This window comes from Schistocerca piceifrons, chromosome 6 (assembly GCF_021461385.2).
Source record: "Schistocerca piceifrons isolate TAMUIC-IGC-003096 chromosome 6, iqSchPice1.1, whole genome shotgun sequence".
NCBI classification, from domain to species: domain Eukaryota; kingdom Metazoa; phylum Arthropoda; class Insecta; order Orthoptera; family Acrididae; genus Schistocerca; species Schistocerca piceifrons.
The window spans coordinates 189634356-189647311 of NC_060143.1; positions in this window are offsets into that span (position 1 = coordinate 189634356).

Genomic DNA, 12956 nt, shown 5'->3' on the forward strand with positions numbered 1-12956 from the left:
GGTGCGGTTTAAGGGACTTAAGGAGGCACCAAATAGATCATAGGCGGTTCCTGAGAAAACCCAAAAAACCTGGTTTTTGGGTACCAAAACCGAGACTCGGATTCCAAGACAGCTATGCGCAGCAAATCTCTGTAATTTGTACGATATAGTCCAAAGATCCCGTCCCCGAACAATCTTGAAAATTTTCTTGATATCTTCATCCGTTTTCATGGTACAGAGGCTTCACGTTACCAAACTTGCTCAAGTAAAATATGTACGTGAAATCCGTATGAGGCGAAAACTTGGTTATAAACGTTATAAATGTGACACAGAACGGAGAAACACACTATAATGTGTGTCTGTTATCATCAGAAGGGTTCTGGGAATCCGTGTTGTTATAATAGTGAATCATTTGCAAAATTTTTGTGTCCGACCAGTAAAATTATATACAAGGGGCATTTAATAATTAAAGAGACAAATTGGCCTGGGGAAAAAACTGTTAGCAGGACAAGTTTGATACCTTTATGGCTTTAAGTTGGCATCACTGGGATGAGCCTGATCAGCTGATGTATCAACATTGTTTTGTTTATAAACTCAAAAACACATTTCAAGATAGCGAGTCCGCTTGAAACGTCCACATTAGTTGAACAACATTCTGTTATTCACTTTTTACAAGCTGAAGATGAGAAAACAGTGGATATATACTGTAGAATGTCTAGGGTGTATGAATAGTGCAAATTTTTATAAGTAGGTAGAGTAGTTCAAAAATGGTCGCTACTAAGTGAGTGACGAACACCGTTCTGGCCGACCAGTTGCAGTTTCAAATCCCTCACTTGAAAGTCGAGTTGACGACGTTATTCATGTCGACCGCCGTGTGACCGTGGACATGATAGCTGATAAGGTTCAAGTTAGTACTGGTATAGTTCATAACATTATCTGTAACACGCTGGAGTACCCCAAAATATATGCAAGATGGGCCCCAAAGGAGTTGAGGCGCCTACACAAAGAAACAAGGTTGAGAGTGTGCACAGAGCGAAAGGAACATTATGGAAGAGAAGGTGAGCATTTCCTCAACAAAATTTTAACTTCTGATGAAACTTGGGTTCACTATATGAGCCAGAATCACAAAGACAAGGAATGGAGTGGAAGCACACCCAAGCATCAGCAGGCAAAGTCATGTTGACAGTGTTTTGGGATGCTGAAGGTCCAGTTTTTTTGTGATTATCTTGAAGAGCAGCGTACAATGAACAGCCAACACTATCGGATTTGCTTTTAAGCAAGGTGAAGCAATCCATGAGAGAGAGACGTAGTGGATCCAGAGGAGAGCTGTGATTCTCCAACAAGATAAGACACGTCCTTATATTGCTCAACTAACCAGTGAAACCAGCGACAAAATGGGCTGGGAAGTACTGCCTGGTCCCCCTTACAGTCCTGATTTAGCACCTAGTGATTTCCACTTGTTTGGTGCACTGAAGGAGGCATTATGTGGGATGGGGTACCAGGACAACGAGGACGTGAAAACGTTTGTAGGAAATTGGTTCAAAGATCAAGCAAGGTAAAGAGTTCTTTGTAGCTGGGGTAAAAAGGATTGTAGCCCGTTGGAACAAGTGCATAAATTTTTAAGGGCATTATGCCGAAAAGCAGAAAAAGTAATGTTTTGTAAAAATAAACGCTTTTTTCTCCAGACCAATTAGTCTCTTTAATTACTGAATGACCCTCGTAGTTGTACCGTTACTCTGACTTCCTCAGCACCTTTAAAAATTTATCCCAAAACTTTTTACCTGCGAACATTTTAGCGCTTTGTTAAGCTGAGAGAGAAGGAGACAGTGTGTAACCTCCCCACAATAATTTAAAATAAATAATATGAATAATGATTCTAATTTAGTGTAACGTCGCCACAAAATTCTTTCTCATTTGTAACCTCCCTACAAAATTCTTTTCACATTAACCTCCACACCAAATTCTTTCTGATTTAATCTAAGCTCAAAATTCATTCACATTTAGCGTAACCTCAAAACAGAAATATTCCTAAACCTCTCAACAGTAAAAATTATAACTATGTCGGTCACATTCAGTGTAACGTCCCAAAAAAATAAATTCAGTAACCTGGTAATAAAACAATGTAGCTAACCTCTCAATTAAATTGTCGCTCACTTATGACTTTTCAATAATTCACTGTGAATTTAACCTGGTAAATTTTGGACGACAGCAGTGCTGCGTCATGGCCCTGAAAGATCATTCTGAATAAAAAAAAGAAAAATTCTTACCTCAATGAAGTCGCTGGATATATCTGCTCTTACAATAAATTTTTCCGGCACAGCTCTGTGCAATGCTGGCCGACCTATCTGTCATTTATGAAAGGAAGCAACTGATTTTTCTATTGCAATAATCGGGATGATCATGGATGCAAGAAATTAGTAAATTCTTTAAATTGAAATGAATGGTTGTTAAAAGTTACTTTTTATGAGCAAGATTATTATTAGGAGACTTTTGAAACATTTACATGGGACTTGAGATAACATTACTACATATGTGCGAGGCTGCTTTTTACCTTATACAATAATAGTCAGGCTCTGGCATCGCTGCACTGCGACCGGGCCAGCCAACACAATACACCATACCAGACCAGAGCAGACTGCAGACTAGCAACAACTTACTGCTACGGCTACACAGTTCCTACTGCAGTCAACACTGCTCTCTGGTTAGAGACCTTGCATATCGCAGGCAGTGCATGAGCAATACATCGAAATTACATCTGCTCGGACCTCTTACATAACCCTCTACTGGGGGGGGGGGGGGGGGGGGGCAAAAATTTGGCAGTGATGGTGAGTCAATTGGACTTGCCATGAGCAACAAATTTTTCTGAAATCTACTTAATTAACTAAGTTTACGGTCACAGAGTATATACATATAAGTGCAGAACATGAAATGAAATAGAGTGCACATGCACTGAGTACAGAACATATCAGGCAATGACAAAATGTTTACACAATGAGTACAAAATACATTAGCAAATGACATAAAGTGCACACGCACTGTATATATAAGAAATGACAAAATGTTTACGCAATGAGTGCAAAACATATTAATAAATGACATAAAGTGCACACGCACTGTATATATTTTTTACCATTTTACAAGAACTAGGATATGCAATGAGTACAAAACATATTAATAAATAACATTAAGTGCACACGCACTGTATATATTTTTTACCATTTTACAAGAACTAGGATACGCAGTGAGTACAAAACATATTAATAAATGACATAAAGTGCACACGCACTGTATATATCTCTACCATTTTACAAGAACTAGGAAAGGAAAGGGAAGTATGGCATCATGGTTGTAGCACAGTAGGTTGCACGTAGCTCCACTGAAAGTCCATATCTTTCTACAGAAGCATAATACCAAGTGAGACAATCTGAAGTTCTCTTCTCTGAAGTATGAATCAGTGTAGCCAAGACACTGAAATGTCGTATTAATATTCAATGTTACCATTTTGGTAGTACATTAGGTACACCAAACAGTGGGACCATAATAACATCTCCATCGTTCAAGGTGGTGGACAGCATGATGTGTCAACACCACACTCTTGTAAGGTACACCAACGTAGAATTAGTGCAAAAACCAAATATAGTGCTCCATAATCATGAGGATAGTCAGGACAAACAGATATTGCAGTAATTTCTGGTAATTAGGTCAGTAGGTGAAGGACATTAAGTCTTATGCTAGTCATCATAGAGAATTACACTAGTCTATTAACCGATTTGAGTAACTGTTGGCACTCATTGCCTAGTTACTAAACATTTCTGTACTATGTATGGAGTATTACAGAACATTATTCATAAGTCATCTGATTACACTAAATATTGGCACTCATTGGCCAGTTACTAAACATTTTTATGCATTGTTCAGAAGTCATCATTCAAAACAAGAGTTAATTAATGACATAGCATTTACATAATTCATCTAGTTATAGTAATCATTGGCACTCATTGGCCAGTTACAAATCATTCTTATGCATTATTCAGAAGTGATAATTCAAAACAAGAGTTAATTAATGGCATAATATTTACATAATTCATCTAGTTATAGTAATCATTGGCACTCATTGGCCAGTTACAAACCATTTTTATGCATTGTTCAGAAGTCATCATTCAAAACAGGACTTAATTAATGGCATAGCATTTATAGAGTATAACAAAAATATTATTTACAGAAATTATTGGCATAGCATTAATGCAATATTACAAAACATCATTCAGTATTACTCAGAACTCATCATTCAAGTGACATAGGACATATTTAAAATGTAACACACTATAACTACACTCCTGGAAATGGAAAAAAGGACACATTGACACCGGTGTGTCAGACCCACCATACTTGCTCCGGACACTGCGAGAGGGCTGTACGAGCAATGATCACACGCACGGCACAGCGGACACACCAGGAACCGCGGTGTTGGCCGTCGAATGGCGCTAGCTGCGCAGCATTTGTGCACCGCCGCCGTCAGTGTCAGCCAGTTTGCCGTGGCATACGGAGCTCCATCGCAGTCTTTAATACTGATAGCATGCCGCGACAGCGTGGACGTGAACCGTATGTGCAGTTGACAGACTTTGAGCGAGGGCGTATAGTGGGCATGCGGGAGGCCGGGTGGATGTACCGCCGAATTGCTCAACACGTGGGGCGTGAGGTCTCCACAGTACATCGATGCTGTCGCCAGCGGTTGGCGGAAGGTGCACGTGCCCATCGACCTGGGACCGGACCGCAGCGACGCACGGATGCACGCAAAGACCGTAGGATCCTACGCAGTGCCGTAGGGGACCACACCGCCACTTCCCAGCAAATTAGGGACACTGTTGCTCCTGGGGTATCGGCGAGGACCATTCGCAACCGTCTCCATGAAACTGGGCTACGGTCCCGCACACCGTTAGGCCGTCTTCCGCTCACGCCCCAACATCGTGCAGCCCGCCTCCAGTGGTGTCGCGACAGGCGTGAATGGAGGGACGAATGGAGACGTGTCGTCTTCAGCGATGAGAGTCGCTTCTGCCTTGGTGCCAATGATGGTCGTATGCGTGTTTGGCGCCGTGCAGGTGAGCGCCACAATCAGGACTGCATACGACCGAGGCACACAGGGCCAACACCCAGCATCATGGTGTGGGGAGCGATCTCCTACACTGGCCGTACACCACTGGTGATCGTCGAGGGGACACTGAATAGTGCACGGTACAACCAAACCGTCATCGAACCCATCGTTCTACCATTCCTAGACCGGCAAGGGAACTTGCTGTTCCTACAGGACAATGCACGTCCGCATGTATCCCGTGCCACCCAACGTGCTCTAGAAGGTGTAAGTCAACTACCCTGGCCAGCAAGATCTCCGGATCTGTCCCCCATTGAGCATGTTTGGGACTGGATGAAGCGTCGTCTCACGCGGTCTGCACGTCCAGCATGAACGCTGGTCCAACTGAGGCGCCAGGTGGAAATGGCATGGCAAGCCGTTCCACAGGACTACATCCAGCATCTCTACGATCGTCTCCATGGGAGAATAGCAGCCTGCATTGCTGCGAAAGGTGGATATACACTGTACTAGTGCCGACATTGTGCATGCTCTGTTGCCTGTGTCTATGTGCCTGTGGTTCTGTCAGTGTGATCATGTGATGTATCTGACCCCAGGAATGTGTCAATAAAGTTTCCCCTTCCTGGGACAATGAATTCACGGTGTTCTTATTTCAATTTCCAGGAGTGTATTACTCAAGGTCTGTGGTCCAATAATACATAGATATAATGGATTAATACATCTGAGAAATCTGCATTATATTTAGTACTACAAATATCTTTTAAACTGGTAGCATCATTTGGGACTGGTAATACATTTTTTTGTGCAAGCAATGCATTGCGTTGGGATAGATAATTAATTGTTGGGGCATGAAAATATTTGCTTTTGACTTATTGCTGCAAATAAGGATTAGTAACGTCATTCGTCATGAGTCAGCTGTAGCAAGGTTATGAAACAAGTAGAGTATATGTGATCACATTCATGAATGACACACACAAATTGGTAAAAAATAAAATGCAAGTACTAGAACAGGTTTAATAACTAACTGCTTATAGCACATTAATTTCATGAATAGCTTCTCCTGGAAAAAATACAAAATGGATTATTAAGCTGAAAGAAGAAACGCATATTATGCTGGAAAGTAGTGAACTTCGCATTAATAGGTAATGAAAGATGTACTCAATATGTATGTACTCTAGCTGTCCTTTCCAAAACATTCAGTCATTATACCATGTGACATACAGACATACTGTCAAAACAAACTGCACGAAATACTTAAATAACTACATAGCATTTCTTAACTAACAGTAAATATAGAAACTTCATCATTATCCTCATCTGCAAAGAAAAACTTCATTATTCATATTACCATAACTTCATTACTATCATCACCTGCAAAGAAAAACCTCATTATTCATATTAGCATATTCTTCATATAACTATTCATCATCATTCATTATCATCTGCAAAAAAGACACTTCATTATTTATTATTCATATTACCATTTACTCATACAACTATTCATAGTATAGAGTTTCTTATTTCTAGCATATTTCATCACTAAAACTAAGATGTGTAGTTCTGTGTAACAGCCTGCATCAGTCGCCTCGTATTCTGAAAGAAAAAATTAGTTAAGACTGCTATCATACGATGTGTATAGTATATTCTTGTTAATGCTTGTTAATTCTGTTCCATGTACTCTTCATCACAAGGTATGCCACTTCTTTCGTTCATTCCGAAGGACAAATTCCCATTTCATAGTAATCCACTGTGGTTTGTTTAAGTTATTTCTTTTACACGTTATTGCTTTCTGAAAATGATGAATAAGGATTAATATCTTGCATTTAAATCATATACCCATTAAATAAAAACTTGTTTCTAGTGATATAATTAAGCATACAGCATACCATGACAGAAAACGTATCATGTCAAAAACATAGAGAGTGTTCAGGTGCAAAAATGTACACACAGTTTCATAATGCAGTAGCCAAAAGTGTAGAATCGTCACGATATTGAGATATCATAAGGAAAAATGTTAAAGTCAACTGGTGTTTGTTATATCTTAAAGATTTCGTAGTGCATACAAATAAAACAGGAAAACAATCATACATACACGAAAAATGGAAAATGTGCACGGTCTGATATATAATGACAAGAAAAGCGATCTGCTAACCTTACCTTGCCGGGCACTTGCCAAGAAAAAATATGTTAATCATCAGTAAGTGTTCATATAAATATCTGCAAATGGCATTACAGTGCGACAAATCATAAAGTATGTTCATTCAATAAAGGGTTTAATATTGGAGGCATGGTGATTGCCTTTACTTTTTCTGGTTCTACCTTGGGGTGAGGAATGCTGCGAATTCTGTATGGATCTGCATATAGAAACTCAAATTTACTGCATCTACTCTTTCCTCTGTTGGATAAATAATATGTGCGTACTAATATCTTCTGTCCAATGTGAAAGTCACGGCGTATACAAACCTGTTTTTGCTGTCTTCTCCAGCGCTCTGCGGCACGTTTGATGTTGTTCAGCGCAATGTCAATTATTTCATGGTGTCGCAGTCGACGAGATGTAGGAAAGGATACTAATTCTTTAATTTTGTTAGGTGGTTCAACATTTTTCAGTATAACAATCGGAGATAACATAGTAGATTCATTTGGTATGGAGTTAATTACATCCTGGAATGACAATATGTGTGTATCCCAATCAATATGTTTTTTTATGGCAGTATATTCTACATAGTTTACCAATTTCTTTCATTAGTCGTTCACAAGGGTTCGAAGAAGCGTGATACCTAGATATATAGATCGGAGAAATGTTTCTAGCTCGTAACATACGTGTCCATATAGCAGATCGAAACTGTGGTCCATTGTCGGAAATTACTTTCAATACATGCCCTACATGAAATAGAAAATGTTTTACAAATGCTTTCGAAACAGATTTAGCAGTAGCTTTGCGTAACGGAGTGAAGGTAACAAATTTCGAAGTGAGTTCAACAGCGACTAAGATGTAACAAAAACCTCTATTAGATCTGGGAATCGGACCAAAAATGTCTGCAGCGGCCATGTGTCTCAATTTAACAGGTACAATGGGATGTAACGGAGGAATATGTGAAGTCGTGTCTGACTTAGCTTTCTGGCAGATTTTACATGACGCTAAAACTCGTCGAATACGTTTCTCCATGTTGGCAAAATAACAGTTCTGTCTCAGTATAAGAAAATATTTTCTGGCTCCATAATGTGCGTAACTTAAATGAGTATACCAAATTAATTTGTTAACAAGTTCGTCAGGAATGCACAGTAACCAGTTGTTGCTGTCAGGGTGAGAGCTGCGAAACAGAATGTTATTGCGTACAGTTTAATGGTTTCTGATGGTAACATTATTCCTATCTTGCCATTATCCCTATCTTGCCAAAGGTGTTTAATTTCTTTCCACACGTTGTCTTTGCTCTGTTCTTGTGCTATGTCTCGTAATGATGACGAAATAAAATTTTCGAATGCAACTTGTTGAATATACATGACGTTAAAATTTGCTTGGCAGAAAGTTGGTTGCGATGTCTTGCTGATTGTTGCTGAGAGAACGGGATAGTGCGTCTGCTACAATATTTTGTGTACCGGGAATGTGAACAATTGTAAAATTAAATTCCTGTAAATAAAGTTTCCATCTGCTTAACCTGTCATGTGTAAATTTTGCTGAAATTAAAAACCGGATAGCTCTATGATCTGTGTAAACGGTCGTATGTCTTCCATAAAGAAAATGCCGAAATTTCGTAAAATCCCATACAACACATAATGTTTCAAGCTCTGTAACAGAATAATTGCGTTCAGCAGGTGACAGAATGCGACTCGCAAAGGCGATGTTTTTAATTACTGTAGAACCATCTTCTTCAATTTCATGAAAAATGTGTACGCCTAAAGCAGTGTTAGAACTGTCGGTGGCAATGGAAAAATTTCTAGTAAGATCTGGATGTGATAAAAGTGGTGCATTCAACAAGGCTTGTTTCAGATTGGCAAATTCAGAATGTGCTTGGCTATCCCAGGACCAAATAGTGTTTTTACCCGTCAATTGACATAATCTAGGGGTGTCTAAAGCAGAGTAATGAATAAATTTACGAAAAAAGTTAATTAAACCTAAAAAGCTGCGTAGTTGTTTCTTCGTCGTAGGTACAGTAATGTCACGTAAAGCTTGAAGTTTTTCCGGGTCAGGCGCAATGCCTTCTGCTGAAATTACATGTCCAAGAAATTTTATAGAAGTTTTGCCAAAGTGCGATTTACTGAGATTAATTGTGAGTCCTTGTGCACGAAAAGTTCGTAACAGTTGTTCAAGAAGCAAATTGTGTTCAGACCAGTTAGCTTCTGCAATAAGAATGTCGTGTACATACGTTGTGATTCTGTCTTTCATGCAAAAGTGTGTCTCGGATGTCGTCAAAAGTAATAACATTTCCGTGAACAAGATTCTCTGTGTCAAAAGTATTGTTTGCGTTGCTGGAAGATGCAACCTGTACTGTATCTAGTTAAATTCTATCTGACGTGCTGTTATTTGCGGGAGGATGCTGTGGCATTTCAACTATTTGTACTGTTCTGTTATTTCTTCCTGACGTATTACTTTCGGGATGATACCGACTGTCTGGTTCATTCATGACAATCTGTTGTTGCGGATGATTTTGCTGCTGGTAAGACCGACTGTTATTAAACGTACGCTGCAAATTGTGCTCATTACTTTTACGTCTGTCATGATATTCATTGCTATACAGCGCGTTGCGATACGAGTTGAAATGATGTGTCTTCTGCACGTAGTGATCTCCTTGTTGCTGTGCGTTACTATTTGGCGGATCCGACGTCGTACGTGCAGGCGGCGAAACATTAAAGCTTGGTTGTCCTTGCAGACTACATTGTTGGTTAGGTATGCTAACCGGCTGGTTTTGTTGCTGTTGCGGATAAAACCCTCTATTGTTGCCAAAATGCGTCTGCGATAGCTGAAAATTTTGATGATACTGATGATTAAACTTTTGTCTGGTATTAACGTTTTCGTGGTTGTCATTTCTGGAGCGTATAATGATAACTGTCACTTTCAGGTAAAACTTGTCGTATCTGGTTTTCTTTATTCATTCCTAATCATAGATAGATCGATATTTGAAGAGTTGTTTTGATAAATATAAAGGACGGTAGAAGAGAAGGCAGCAGTGCAGAAAACTAAAGATGAAATAGCACTACTACGGCTCGGGCCCTGTGCACGCCACGGCACATATTCATCGAAGCGTAATGAATCCCCTGAGGTCAATTATGCGCTGCAAATAAATTTTAGTTTCTACATTACACGCAATGCTGATGAAAATACAAAAGCAAATTGTCGTATCCAGTCCAAAGCGTGACTCTGTGTTCTGTCATTATTAAGCACCTTAAATTTTTTTACGGTTAGAAAGTGCTTATAATCAAAATTGTCTTCTCTGAATGTCTGAACTGGTTCAGGATTGTATGATAATCTGTTTGTCTGTGACTGTTCGGAATCTAAGACACGTACTCTCTGTAAATTATTTAAGCTACACTGGCTGTATGAGTGTGAGAAATGTTTGGGAAGTGGCGTATGCTGTATCGTGTTAGAGGCTGAGACATTTTTCATTTCTGTCACTTTAAAACGTTTGTCTATTTGGCTGATCTGTTGTTCAAATTTCGTATCTACTTTCGCATCCAGCGTGTGTGGAAGTTCTGCTGACATTAATTTAAACTCGTCGTGTAACTGTGTTGCGTTTCCAGAACATTGTTTAGCGACTGCACTACTTTCATCTCTAAGTAATTTCGTTGAGGTTACATGTGATGATGATGATGATGTTTGGTTTGTGGGGCGCTCAACTGCGTGGTTATCAGCGCCCGGGGTTACATGTGTATTACTTAATTCTTGTGCAACAGATCTAATTTCTTCACTACTGTTCCTAGCACAAGCCTTACTTTCCTCATGTAATTGTTCTTTAGTATCATGAGGTTGCACGGCAACGGCTGTAATCTGTTCACTAAGTTGTTTGTTCTGTTCATTAAAGTTCTCGTGTTTTTCATTCGACTGTTTGAAATTTTCATTAAGCTGTATGTTCGATTCATTAAATTGTTTATAACTGTTGTCTTGTTTTTCATTAAGTTGTTTGAATTGTTGATTAGTTTTTCATTCCACTGTTCGAGATTTTCATTACATTGTTTGTACGATTCATTAAGTTGTTTGTACGATTCATTAAGTTGTTTGAAATGATCGTCTTGTTCTTTCTTATACTGTTTGAAATTTTCATTAAGTTGTAGCAATACTGCCATAACTTGACCCCAGTCAAAATTAGCGGCTCTATTCTCTGTACTGTGTGATGGTGTATCTGCATGTGTCGCGTTCTGTGTAACCATTTGGTCATTGTCTGACTCGCGAAAAGGTTTGCTTATCAGATGTGCACTGTTGGTCATTACATCGGAATCAAATAAATCTGACGTATTCTGACTACATTGTTCATCTTCGTGGGAAAAATTTATCTGTTCACAATTCAAATTTTGCAAACCGTGTGTCAAACTGGGCAGCGTTCATTGTATCAGAACGTGCCACGTCATCAATTGTTGTTAAATTAACAGAGGACACAATTGAATTTGTTTGCTCATCATTAGCATTTAACTCAATACTAGTGATCGGCAGGCACTGATTATCTGTAATTAGGGGATTATCATTATTACACTGAGTGTCGCAAGTATTATCGGTCAAATTATTCAAGTTGGCTATTTCACTCATTGCACATCGCGATGTACTGTTAACAGTTTTTCGCGGCATTTTTCACAAATCAAAATTAAGCACAAAATGAAACAAAGACGAAGCAAAAATGGAACACATACAATTACAACAAAAAGCAATAAATTGCCGATGATCTGCGAAAGAAAGAGTGACAAATTAGTAAATGTGTTGCGCCAGATGCAAACTACATTTAAGTAAATAAGAGCAGATATATGACTACTTCTCAGAGATTCACTAAGAAATACGATCCTGGCAGGTTGTTGCCAAGTGTAACCTCCCCACAAAAAATAAAATAAATAATATTGAAACAAAGTAGCTGCTCATTCAGTGTAACCTCCCCACAATAATTTAAAATAAATAATATGAATAATGATTCTAATTGAGTGTAACGTCCCCACAAAATTCTTTCTCATTTGTAACCTCCCTACAAAATTCTTTTCGCATTAACCTCCACACCAAATTCTTTCTGATTTAATCTAAGCTCAAAATTCATTCACATTTAGCGTAACCTCAAAACAGAAAAATTCCTAAACCTCTCAACAGTAAAAATTATAATTATGTCGGTCACATTCAGTGTAACGTCCCAAAAAAATAAATTCAGTGACCTGGTAATAAAACAATGTAACTAACCTCTCAATTAAATTGTCGCTCACTTATGACTTTTCAATAATTCACTGTGAATTTAACCTGGTAAATTTTGGACGACAGCAGTGCTGTGTCATGGCCCTGAAAGATCGTTCTGAATAAAAAAAGGAAAAATTCTTACCTCAATGAAGTCGCCGGATATATCTGCTCTTACAATAAATTTTTCCGGCACAGCTCTGTGCAATGCTGGCCGACCTATCTGTCATTTATGAAAGGAAGCAACTGATTTTTCTATTGCAATAATCAGGATGATCATGGATGCGAGAAATTAGTAAATTCTTTAAATTGAAATGAATGGTTGTTAAAAGTTACTTTTTATGAGCAAGATTATTATTAGGAGATTTTTGAAACATTTACATGGGACTTGAGATAACATTACCACATATGTGCGAGGCTGCTTTTTACCTTATACAATAATAGTCAGGCTCTGGCATCGCTGCACCGCGACCGGGCCAGCTAACACGATACACCATACCAGACCAGAGCAGACTGCACACTAGCAACAACTTA